Consider the following 12,076-nt stretch of genomic DNA (forward strand, 5'->3'; position numbering starts at 1 on the left):
AAATTCTGAGACTCACTGGCCCACCCTGTCCGTGTCACACGATACCTTTTACCCCTGGGCCTGCGGAGACGAGCACGTCACCGTGTCGTGCCGTCTAAGAAAATCCGTCTCCTCCCCTCGCATCCGACATGACGCCAGAGTTTAAGTACGTGCCCATCGACGGCTCCCATGTCTTCGCTCATCACTAATCTGCAGTTTTTTTTACAGATATCTGAGTACAGATATAAGTAGATGCAGACCTACATCCACACCACACCACCACCATACAGATAAGGGCAACTCCCAACGGCAGATCACCAAATGAGGGACCGGTCATCCAACCCTAATAATCATCTAATGTCCCGGTGATTCAAAGTCGAAACAGACCACGCACAAACACCGGCAAAAATAAAGAGAAACAGACGTAATTTAAACGAAGTTCGATATCTTACAACCAAACGAGCAAAAAAGAATAAGGTCAACCTACATTTAAATCAATCCTAACTAAAACTAAGCGAGGTACTACACAGTGAACTCGCAGAGGTAGCCTGCGAGGCCACCTGCACCTTTCGTCGCCGTCCAAGCCGTCGTCGTCTGATCTGCTGAACATGGTCACCAACAGTGGCGGAGCCAGGAATATTTTTTAGGTGTGGCAGAGTTTGTGAGGGGAAAAAACAATGTAGTAACATATAACTATGTGACATTCCTGCTTGCTGCCTCTCTTGACAGTGATCGCTGCCATGCCCACCACGCTGACTAAAGATCGCGTGGTTGCTCTGTAATCGCTGCCTCTGTTGCGTGCCTTAGGGGTTGGCCGACTAGAGGTCGGTCGGTCGGTCGGCAATAGGGACAAATATCACAACAAGACATACATTGTCCTGAGTTTGGAGGAGTAGCCATTGCTCCTAGTTGTATATTGTAATACCTCAGACGATTTGAGTCCGATTAGATCTAGTTTCTTCACCGGAGAGACGGAAAGCGGTGAGGCTCTGGGTTTCGCGGAGTTGGCACTGCTCATCACACAGCTAGAGACAAGCTTGAGCGGCGGCTGCAAGGCGATTCCTGATCAACCGTGCTTGAACGAAACAGCTCGTGTATCTCCAATCAATTAGTACATTCTTTTAGCATGTCCAATCAACTGGAGTACATGTGAATTGATTTACAATTGACTGCCAATGGTGTCCTCGTTTAGAACATGGGCTTGTGGGTCATGGGCTTATGTGATGCAAGTCACCTCTTGCCTAATTCTCTCACTCAGCGGCAGTTAGGCCTCTAATGAGGCAGAAACACATAGGTAACAACACAACTACCTGGCAAAATACATTCAAGGCCATGAGTTGCCTGCCCCTGCGAGTATTCATCCTCCAAATTGACGAGACTGACCAAAAATCCATTGACTCGGCTCAAAGCTTCATACATACAGTATATATATGCAATACTTTTGCCAAATTTTAGGTATGGCGGCTGCCAAACCTCGCCATATAGCTGGATCCGCCCCTGGTCACCAAGATGTGGTGGGTAGCGGTCTCTGCTCCTTCTCATACGGCATTAGCATGTAGCAGTGCTCGATATCCCACACAATAGGATGTGTTTGGAATTTCCATTTGGGTACTCATTGAGGGCAAGATCCTTTTGTACGGCCGCAACGTATGATAATGGCGATCCTCCTTGCATGCTTGCTCTCGCACCCTCTCCTTCGAGAGTCTGCCCGTAGGGGAACCGACAACTAGAGCGGCACCGAGTTTAGGAAGCCACCCCGCATCCGGAGCCTCGCGGCGGCGACCAGTTCTTTGTGTCGGATGTCTTGTCCACCATGGCGGCTGGAGGTGTGCGGCGGCCGGTGGATGCGTGGGAAAGGATGAGGGTGCGGGTAGGGTTTAAGGAGGAGAGGCCTGGTCGGCTTTAACGCCAGAGTAAGCTTCTTGGTCACAATCCCGCCATGAATGCGGGTAGGCGGGAGGGCAGTCTGCTAGAGTGAATGTGGGTAGGCGGAAGGCCGGTCTGCGAGAGTGAATGCAGTCAGGCTGGAGCAGACGCAAAGGGCGAGAGAGGGGTTTTGGTCCTTTTGAATGGGCCCCGGCGTCAGAGTCCGATGTGGCAGATGTCCGGGCCGCCCCAAACATCCCCACTTTGGTGCCGGTTTACGGAATGTCGGACCTATTCGGACAAATTTGCTGACCATCGTTGGATGGCCAAAATGGACGATATCAGCATAAGCACATCACTATCGAAGAGAACCTTATATCCGTTGGAAATTCGGTCTTAAATAGGTCACACATTCTATCAATTAAGGTATGATCTCTGATGGATTAGAGATACCACTATTCACAACAAGCCAACCATAGACTGTACATACATATAAACGATAGCAATTGAATACATAACAAATTTAGAGACCAAAACTCTACAGGAAAGAACGGTACTATCAATGAGATGGCTATCTTATAAACAATAAAGTGTACTATTTCACCATAAATTTTGAGAAAGACAGGACCTCATGATGTTTATCTTTTTGTGTTTGTATTTTTTTGTCCCCTACATGATCTCTAAACAACAGTTTTGAAATGCACCAGTCATACTTCCTATAGATATCCAGGATTCCTGGTGTCTCGGCTCATTAGTTTTCTTGTTTCTATATTTTAAAACTAATGTGAACCGAAAGAGCATGATTAATTTTATAGATGTTGTTGTTCACCTAAAAAAAGGCAACTTCATTTGAATAACCGGACGGTATGTTTTTTTATGAAGACAATATGTTTTTCCTAACATATTGTAGATGACCCCTAAAAAAACTATTGTACTCCCCCGTTCTAAAATAGCTGACCCAACTTTGTATTAACTTTGTACTAAAGTTAGTGTAAAGTTGGGTCATCTATTTTGGAACGGAGAGAGTAGATGACAAATGATGGTTTGCTCTCTATATATAGACCCCGTCACGTAGTATCATAATATGCAGACAACATGTATAATACAGCGCACAAGCACATATTCTTGCTTGGTCTTTTTTCCGCTTCACTATAAGTCATGGGCCGAGCTAAATGAAGACATGAGTGTATATCTGTAGAAACATTATTTCGGCTAAAAGCTTGTATACACATAGGCATATTGAACAAGATACATCAAATGAATTAGAAGAGACTTGAGTAGAACTAAGATTTTAAGTGGACTCTGTACCCCATTGTGACTCCGCCAATGCTGAATGTCCAACTAACATAGTACCATTGAACATGCACCCTTTTTGGTTGTATCCGTCCCTTCTTAAACTTTTTTTGCGAAAAATTGTCGATCTATTCATTTTCAATCATGACAGTACAACGAACACCAGAAAATAATGGTTCCTTCTTAGACTTGAAGTGCATTTCCTTACGTTAAGACAAGCCTTTGACCAATAACTACTTTCGAAACACAAGGTTTATGTGACTCCCTCTAGTGTCAAAAAAGCCTTACATTATATAACGGAGGGAGTATATAAAATAATAGTGTAGCATTGAGATAAGGACAGTGATATTTGGCAACCGTGTGACAGATTGCAAAAGTACCAACCCATCTCCCACCTTGCGATCCCACGTCCTCCCGAACAGTCCACCTCCTTCGATCCCGCGTCCTTCCCGATTTTCTGGGCTGCTCCTGATCCCTGCACAAAAATAGGTAAAAGAAACGGCGACCTCCTACCCTTCAATCCCACGTCCTCCCGAACCCACGTACTTCGATCCCGCGTCCATCCCATGTTTTTTCCTGAAAAGAGTAAAAATTCAATAAGGGATTGGTGGGGGGTTGAACACACGACCCACATAGTAAATTTGGCAATAGCATCCAGTTGGGCTAGTCGGCTCTACTAACTACAAACAATTTACACACTAATTGTATCTTATTGAGACAAGATTGAACAAAAAAGGCAGTAACTTAAAATTCAAACCGGCAGCCCCACTAGTTCGGGTATTAGGACTATGCACCCTAGTTCCGTATATTTTTCTACATGTTTCACACCGGTTCACAGAGTTCACAAACCCGAGCGTCCCTTTCCCTCCTTTTCAGATGCAAAATACCATGGTGTCTGCATCTTTATTATGTATGGGGTTCATCTTTTATCATGCTAATTACATAGAAGTTACCAGGGTATGTTTTTGGTCAAATATTACTGTGGTGTTTGTACTTAAGTTAATAGACATGCGGTTCGTATATTACCATGCTATTTAGATACAAGTTTCCGTGGTATATTTTTCAACAACTCCTCCCCCCTCCCCACAGTAAAAAATGTTACCGCAATGGTTGTAGTTAAGTTATCAGGTATGGATTTGGTTTATTACCATATAGTTTACATAGAAATTATCGAGGATATGTTTTTCAACAACTTTTCTCCCTTGGTCAAATTTACCATGGCGTTTGTACATACATTATCAGGTATACGATTCATATTTTACCGTGCTATTTTCGTACAAGTTACCGGGGGTATGGCTTTCAACAACTTTCCCCCCTTTGGTCAAATATACCTAGGTGTTTGTATGTAAGTTATTGTCCATGTTGTGGAGATGCGCCTCCGGACTCGGATTCGGATTCTCGAGCACCTCCATGAGGCCGCCAGCTGACCAGGATTCTTGATTTGGGGCCTCAGATAGGATGATAGGGTGAGGGAATGGGAGGTTATGCTTTTCATAAGTCCGTGAAGCATAATTTATCAAGTCTGTGAAGCATAAATTTATCAAGCCCCGGTTTCTACATAATTATCAAGTCTGTGAAGCATAAATTACCATGATATAAGCTTAAGCTAGAGAAGTTATTCCCCGCAAAAAAAGTTAGCGAGGTTATGCTTTTCAGCAACTCTTTCCCGGAGTCAGTGTTACCACCGGATTGGTGTGTAAGTTATCAGGTGTGCGTTACGTACGTTACCACACTATTTATCCAAAAAATGACGGCGGATATGTTTTCAACAACTCTTTTTTCTGGGTCAAAATCGTCCAAAGTTATTAATGTTTGTACATAATTTATCAAGTCTGTGAGGCATAAAATTACCATGATATACGCATAAGTTAGCGAGGTTATTCCCCGCAAAAATAAGTTAGCGAGTTATAATTTCCAGCAAGTCTTTCCTCAGGTCAAAGTTACCATGAAATTTGTGTCTAAGTTATCAGGTGTGTGTATGTATACTACCACACTATTTATTCAAAAAAATGACGGTGGATATGTTTTCAACAACTCTTTTTTCTGGGCTCAAAATTGTTACCACAGTAATTGTCAACAGTTTTTTTCTGGGGGCCAAAATGATCCTCATTACCTACCGTTCTTTTTACCACCCACAAACTGCTCAACACGAGCATGGCAAAAAAAGTCAGAGATAAAAAAAATTGGGCAAAACCAGGGATCGGTCCTGGCGAGCTGGGTTATGATTCATAGCACTAGCCACTTGGTAGTAGTTAGTTTCATGTTGTCATATCAGCGCGAGGTCTTTTATAGGCAGACATGCATTAGGATTTACTTGGTCTGCAGCCATGGCTGCTGCTCGCGACGGAGCTTCACCATGAAATACCAGGCTTTTCCTTGGCGTTTTGGAGGCGCGCGGGGGTGCGGATGAGCACATGCATGGTGCAGCGGGGCGCGGCCTTGCGTGCCTGCTGTGTGTGCACCGGCCGAGCACCCATGCTCGAGCTTAAGCTCATGCATGGCGGTCTGCGCTCGGGTGCATACGACCAGGGCGAGCGGGAGGAGGAACGGCGATTCTCACCGCACTCGAATGTGAGATCAACTTGGATAGAGACAGGCGAGGAAGCCGGTGAGGAGACACTGATTGCCGGAAACGGCTCTACCGAGGAGAAAACGACAATGGCGTGGTCAGTTCCATGGTCCTGTGGACAGACTGTTGCGCAGGAGGACGACGGACGTCGCAGCGGAGCTTCCCGTCGACGAGGTGGAGGACGAAAAGGACCACAACAGTGAAGCGAAATTAGCCGTGCGGGTCAACGCCCAGGCCACTCACGCCCGCAGTCGAGCAACTGCCCCCGCGCATATCGCCAGCAGGCAGCAGTCGCACGATCCCGATCGAAGCACCCCGAGGTTGTGTGGTGGTTTTGCAATCTGCTACATAGTTGCCATATACATATTTCGTTGAGGTAAAAGCAGTTTGCAACCCCGCGCCAAAAAAAAAAGAAAGCTTCCCGCGCAAAAAACAAAACATTGTGGGATGGACCATGGTTGTCCCACAAAATATGAAATTCACAACTCAATGACATGTGGGGCACGGACTACCCCAGGGTGTGGGCGTGGGTGCGCTGGCCCATGAGCAGGGACCCACGCGTAAGGCCTGCACGTGATGGATCGGACTGGAGCAGGAGCCAGAGGCACATGGGTCTAGGACTCTGCGTAAAAAAAAAGGTCTAGTACCGCCAGGAGGTCAGGACGTGGGCCCGCGCATGGTAGTAAAAAGACAAGCATATAGGGCTGCGACAGGAGGAGTACGCAGGGTGCATAGCCGTTGAGCTAGGAGAGCCTCGGATTCGGGGGACATGTCTCGGCCCGGCTCCACGCCACTCACTGCCATCTGGGCCCCATGCCACCCTTGCCCGCAGCCTTTTGTTCCTCCGTTTACACACGAGAGCACGAGTTGTGCAGAATTTCTGACCCAAATCAGGGAGCATTATTTTTCATTATTTTTGTTACTGTCATCTCGTCTGCACAGCTCTTCGAGTTCTTTGAAACGGTGGTACTAATTCGCTATGCCTTTTTATTTCAGATTGAAAATTGCAACTATCATTAGTAACTAACTGGAATGGATGCATTGTTATTATTATGGAAAGGTGAAAACCCAAGAGGAATAGTACTTGTCCTAGTCAGAGGGCAGCTTTCCGGAGCATGCACATTTCCAGTTCTCTTCTCTGACTGCGCTCTGGACCAAATTTTTCATGATTCATCCATGACCCAAACGCGGCAATTATCATCCACAGCTTTCAGGTCATTCGGTTATTCATTTCCCATGCACACTCAGAAACTCCAGACCGGACAATAATATTCTCCATCTCATGCTGAACATGAACCATACTCTACTACTAACAAACTTCACTTTCTAAAGAAAAGAAGAGACGGCGCAGCTAGCTAGCCATGATACACAATCAGGCACGGAAGGGTCCAAACGGCCCTCCGCCGGAACCAATCATCCCGGCTAGCGTTGCATGGCAGGGACAGCCAGCGAGTGTGACAAAACTGCAAGCTCTTTTACATGAATCCATCCTTCAATCTAATGCAATATCATACTCGCCTACGACTACGATCGATCGGCTTAATCATGAGCTCGGCAGTTCGTTGCGCGGTACGCTCGATCGATCATGCCATAGCCATGGCCATATAATGCTTCCTACTCCAATTCCTCCAGGATCACGTACGTACCTTGCAGTCAAAGCATGCAGCCAAGGCTAATCATCCCATCTAAGCCCGCGCTTATCAACTTGTGCAAGACCGTCGATCATGACCATCGCTAGCCGCCGCCGCCAACCAATACTTTCATAAGCCTGGCCTACCTCATCAGCTTCGGCTAGTACACCACCGATCAACGCTGGCGAGGAACGTATGAATGATCGCGCATGATTATGTCTAAAGCAAACGTATGTTTCGTTAATGATTGATTGAGAACTGAAATTTTCCGCCGCGCCCTCATTGCCACGAGTCGGAAGAAATGTCCCCCTTGTGCGTTCTAAAGAAAAAAAAGTACGGTGTGCACCGACGAGACGAGGAGCACTCTGTGACGAGGTTTTGTTGGCCGGTCAGTCGATCGTGCGTGATAATTCGGATTAAGATATGTACGTACGCATACCTCGTTTTAACAGGTCGACATCGGTTGGAAAAGCGGGGAATTGATTAACAAGTCGACCTAGATCGTGTTTGTTCTTTGACTGTGGTCTATATTGCGGTAGCCCCAAAAAAAACTTTGTAAAGCAGTCCCGTTTTCCTTTCCTTCGTAGCACTACAGTACTACCAGAAAGAAAGAAAGAGAGAGAGAGAGAGAGAGAGAGAGAGAGAGAGAGAGAACTGGAGATGTTCAGTCTGCTGTCTGCTGTCAGCGCAAACGAAATGCTCTGGCTTGTTCATCAACCCCAGACACGTCCCGAGGTTTTCTGTACCGGCACGTGCTCCGGACGAGCGACCGATCGGGAGCACGTGTGAACGAGCTTCGTTTTCCAAATTAAACGCGGCGAAAGCACATGATCACCGCACGGATCTACTAACCACGAATTCGGGGCGGACACGCACGCACGCACGGCGTGTCCTTTCACTGGCCACGTACGCGCGGTGCTTTTCCACGGATTTAATCCGGGCTTCCATCAGCCGCTAGCTGTTCGATGCACGCACACGGTGCGCCGACGATGGCCTCTCTACCAGGCTTTCCTTCCCAGAAACTTGAACGGAAAGCCGCCGCTGGCTGGCGACCGGCGAGGGTGAAATGGTCAGACGAGCGAGCAAAACGTACGTCGGCGTGTGCGCACTCCCATGGCAGAAAGGCCATGCATGGAGCGTTGGAATGATAAGGATTCGCCGGGTGTTTTTTTTTCCTTTCTTTTTCTGGCGGTCTTTATGTTTCTTTTTTCTTGAACATTGGAGTATGTTGCTTTTAAGCTATAGTAGCTGGTGTGGTCATGATCGAGTGCCGTCCGGCCGGGCGATCCCATGTGACAGAGGCCGGAAAGGTAAAGTACCATGTTTATTTAGCTTTGGCCCACGTCTTGGCTTTTTTTTAACATCAGTACAGACACGAATCGTTCATATACACGCGTATACACTCATCTTTATAAATGCACACACGCACATCATATTTCTATAAGCATCGTCGAAAGACTGAGCTGACATATTATCTTAAGATTTACGAAATCACCGTAGACGCCTCGTCGTCGAGGGGAGCGTCTTCTCCTACTGAATGCACATCGCCGAAAATCTTGAAATAAATTCAGAAATAAATGCGAGCATCAGGATTTGAATCCTGATGAGCTAGGAATACCACAATCCTTTTAACCATCCAACCACAGATTGGTTTGCCGGTCCACATCTTGCCTGCTTTGAGATAGTGTTCTCAAATGCACTCACCCTGGGCCCTGTCCCGTGTCATCTCATGGCCCATCATGCTGGGCTTCTCTTTTTGGTTCAATTCGATTCAATGGCTCGCTTTGAGTTTGATTGGCTACAAAGATAACGGAGGTAGGGCTAGGCAGAGGACTAGGGGTGTGTTTGGATGGTGCCCCTGCTGGCCCTGCCAATCCGTGGGCTGCCAAAATATTGGCGCAGAATTCTGCCGCCCCTGACTCGCCAAAAAGTTGGCGTGAAACTAAACTACCGGTGCTACTTTGGGCAGGGCGAGCCAAATTATTGGCCCTGATCCAAACATTCGCCCACGCCTGGTCAACTATCAATTTTTTGGTTGGGCTGTTGTAGGCTGCAATCCAAACAGCCTCTAGGACTAGTAGGTGGCCATGAACATCTCCCCTGTCTCTCCCAAGAGAAGGAAAAGAAAACACCTGGGAGTAGATAATGTGATGTGTGGTGTGGGTGTTTGCATATTTCTGACAAAAGATTCACAGATGACATGTCCACAGCTTTCGTCGCCTCGCCTAGGGGCTAAATTTCGTGTTTTGACTTTTTTCTAAAATCTATTTGAGATTTGATCCTAGTTAAAAAAAATCGAGATCTAACGCTTTTGCTACCGTCAGAGACCATAGCGGTAGGGTATAACAACCTATCACCAAGGACCGTGGCGGTAGGGTTGCATGCCCTACTGCCAAAACCCGCCTAAGTATTGAACACAGTGTGTGCTCGTGCTTACCATCAAGCATTTTAACGATAGGGTTGTGCAGTCTACCGCCAGCCCGTTTGGCGGTAGAGATGTTTCCTACCGCCAAAGTCCCTGGCGGTAGGCTGTTAGATCCTACCGTCATGGACTCTGACGATAGTAAAAGGGTCAGATCTCGAAATTTTTTCAATTTAGGGTCAGATCTCGAATAGATTTCGAAAAAGGGTCAAAACACGAAATTTTGCCTCGCCTGGGCAGGACAAATTTCGTGTTTTGACTTTTTTTAATAGTTGTTTCAGATCTGACCCGAGTTACAATTTTTTTGGGATCTGACCTTTTTCTACCGCCAGGGTCCTTGGCGGTAGGGTATAACAGCCTACCGTCAAGGTCTCTGGCGGTAGAAAACTTATCCACATCAGCAGCACGGACCCCTACCGCTAAATACAATGGCGGTAGCTATATAACCCTACCGTCAAGGTGTCTGGCCATAGTTACAAATACACACTGTATCTGATACTTAGAAAAAATTTACGGTAAGGCATGCAACCCTACCGTTAAAGACCTTGACGGTAGGCTGTTATACCCTACCGGCAAAGACACTGGCGATAGAAAAAGGGTGAGATCCCGAAATTTTTGCAAATTAGGGTCAGATCTGAATCAACTTACGAAAAAGGGTCAAAACACTAAAATTGTCCGCTTGGGCAATGCAGGCGCTGCGTCGTGTCCTGCGTGGCGTGCTTGCGTTGCATTGCTACCGGTGAACGAATCGATGGCAAGCCTCCGTGCGTGGGTGCATGCGTGCCGAGGCCGGCTTGCTTCCTTTTCATTCTTTTGGCGGAGTTTAGTTTTGCGGTTCGCATGGAAAGATGCATAGTGGAATGCACAGCAAGTGCAGTAGCTAGCTAGTACTCATGGAAAAGGAGACAGACCTTGGCTACCACGTTGTATTCTACACGTTCGCGCACGCATCAGCAGAGCATTGCAGTGCAAAGCACACGTCTTGTATGCTTGAAAAGAGTGTTAAAGTCGTGAAGACGAACTGGCGGTGGACACCAACGGAATAGATCAACAGAGCCATGTTTACAGGATATACACGGGACAGAACACCAGCAGGTTTAAACATGGTTTTGGAAGAAAATAGTTGCGTTAGTGATGGAATATAGACAACGGTTTTGGCAAATACAGTTGTTTCCATTTGAAATATAAACAACACTTTTGGTAGATACAGACATAAGATTAGAGCATCTCCAATAGCATGTGTATATTTCAATGTCTATATATTCATATAGACAATGGTCTAAAGAGATTTTCTTATATACACGTCTAGTTTTACATCAAAACGTCTATATACAGGGATCATGACAGGTGGGCCGTCGCTGGAGAGAGGAAGAAATCATGACTGCAGCTAAGTTTAGATGACGCCTTCACAATGTCCAGGCGTGGACATTATCGAAATCGATTTAGAGAATGTGTATATCTGGACGACCATATAGACAAGCTGTTGGACGCCTGTTTTGGTTTCACGTTGTGAAAAATAAGTATAAACATTTATATAAACAAGTTATTAAAGATGCTCTTAGCATTTGGATGATGGGAGGAGCACATGCGCAGACTTGGAAATTGGAGCCTCGCGTGTGGCTTTGGCACGACATGTGAGACTAGTGCTTACGCTTGGACCGGACCATGGTCCAACGCAACACCGGAACTCCTCTCTCCCCCCTACGTGGCCGATATTGCTGAATATGACAAACGGGCCCAACCTAATAGGCCTACTTATCGGGGGCACATGGTCTATCCCATAGTGCTAAAGAAAATGGAGGGGTTGTTTGGTTCGTTGCCACACTTTGCCACATCTTATTTTAGGCAAATTTGTTCAAGTCAGGTGAGTGTTTGGTTTTAGTCACACCTAAAGCAAGAATTTTTTTATGAGCAATGAACCTCATTTGTCATAGACACAAAAAATATGACAAGATTTTTTAGGCAAGCCAAAGAGTGATTAACAATTTGAACAACTCAAATAAGAAAAGTGTGACAAAAATCATGTGGCAATATATGACAAAGATAGTCACAATTCAAACAGGCTTGGAATGTCTGAAACAACCTCGCGCGTGTTAATCGAGTGAGAAATACCCTACGAGTTACGGGTAGACCGAAGCTCTTTTTTCCCTTTCCTCCCACCCTCCCTTTTCGGCCCTTCACTACTCTACACCCCCTATCTGTGTCGGGCAAAGCCTGGTTGGCGTCGGCGGTGGCGGGGCCTCCCCTCTCCCGTGCTCGTGAGTGGTCGACGCGGGAGACTTGCGAAGCGGAGGTGTTGAGCTCACGTGGGGCTTG

Source organism: Triticum dicoccoides, chromosome 3A (genome assembly GCF_002162155.2).
Source record: "Triticum dicoccoides isolate Atlit2015 ecotype Zavitan chromosome 3A, WEW_v2.0, whole genome shotgun sequence".
Classification (NCBI taxonomy): Eukaryota; Viridiplantae; Streptophyta; class Magnoliopsida; order Poales; family Poaceae; genus Triticum; species Triticum dicoccoides.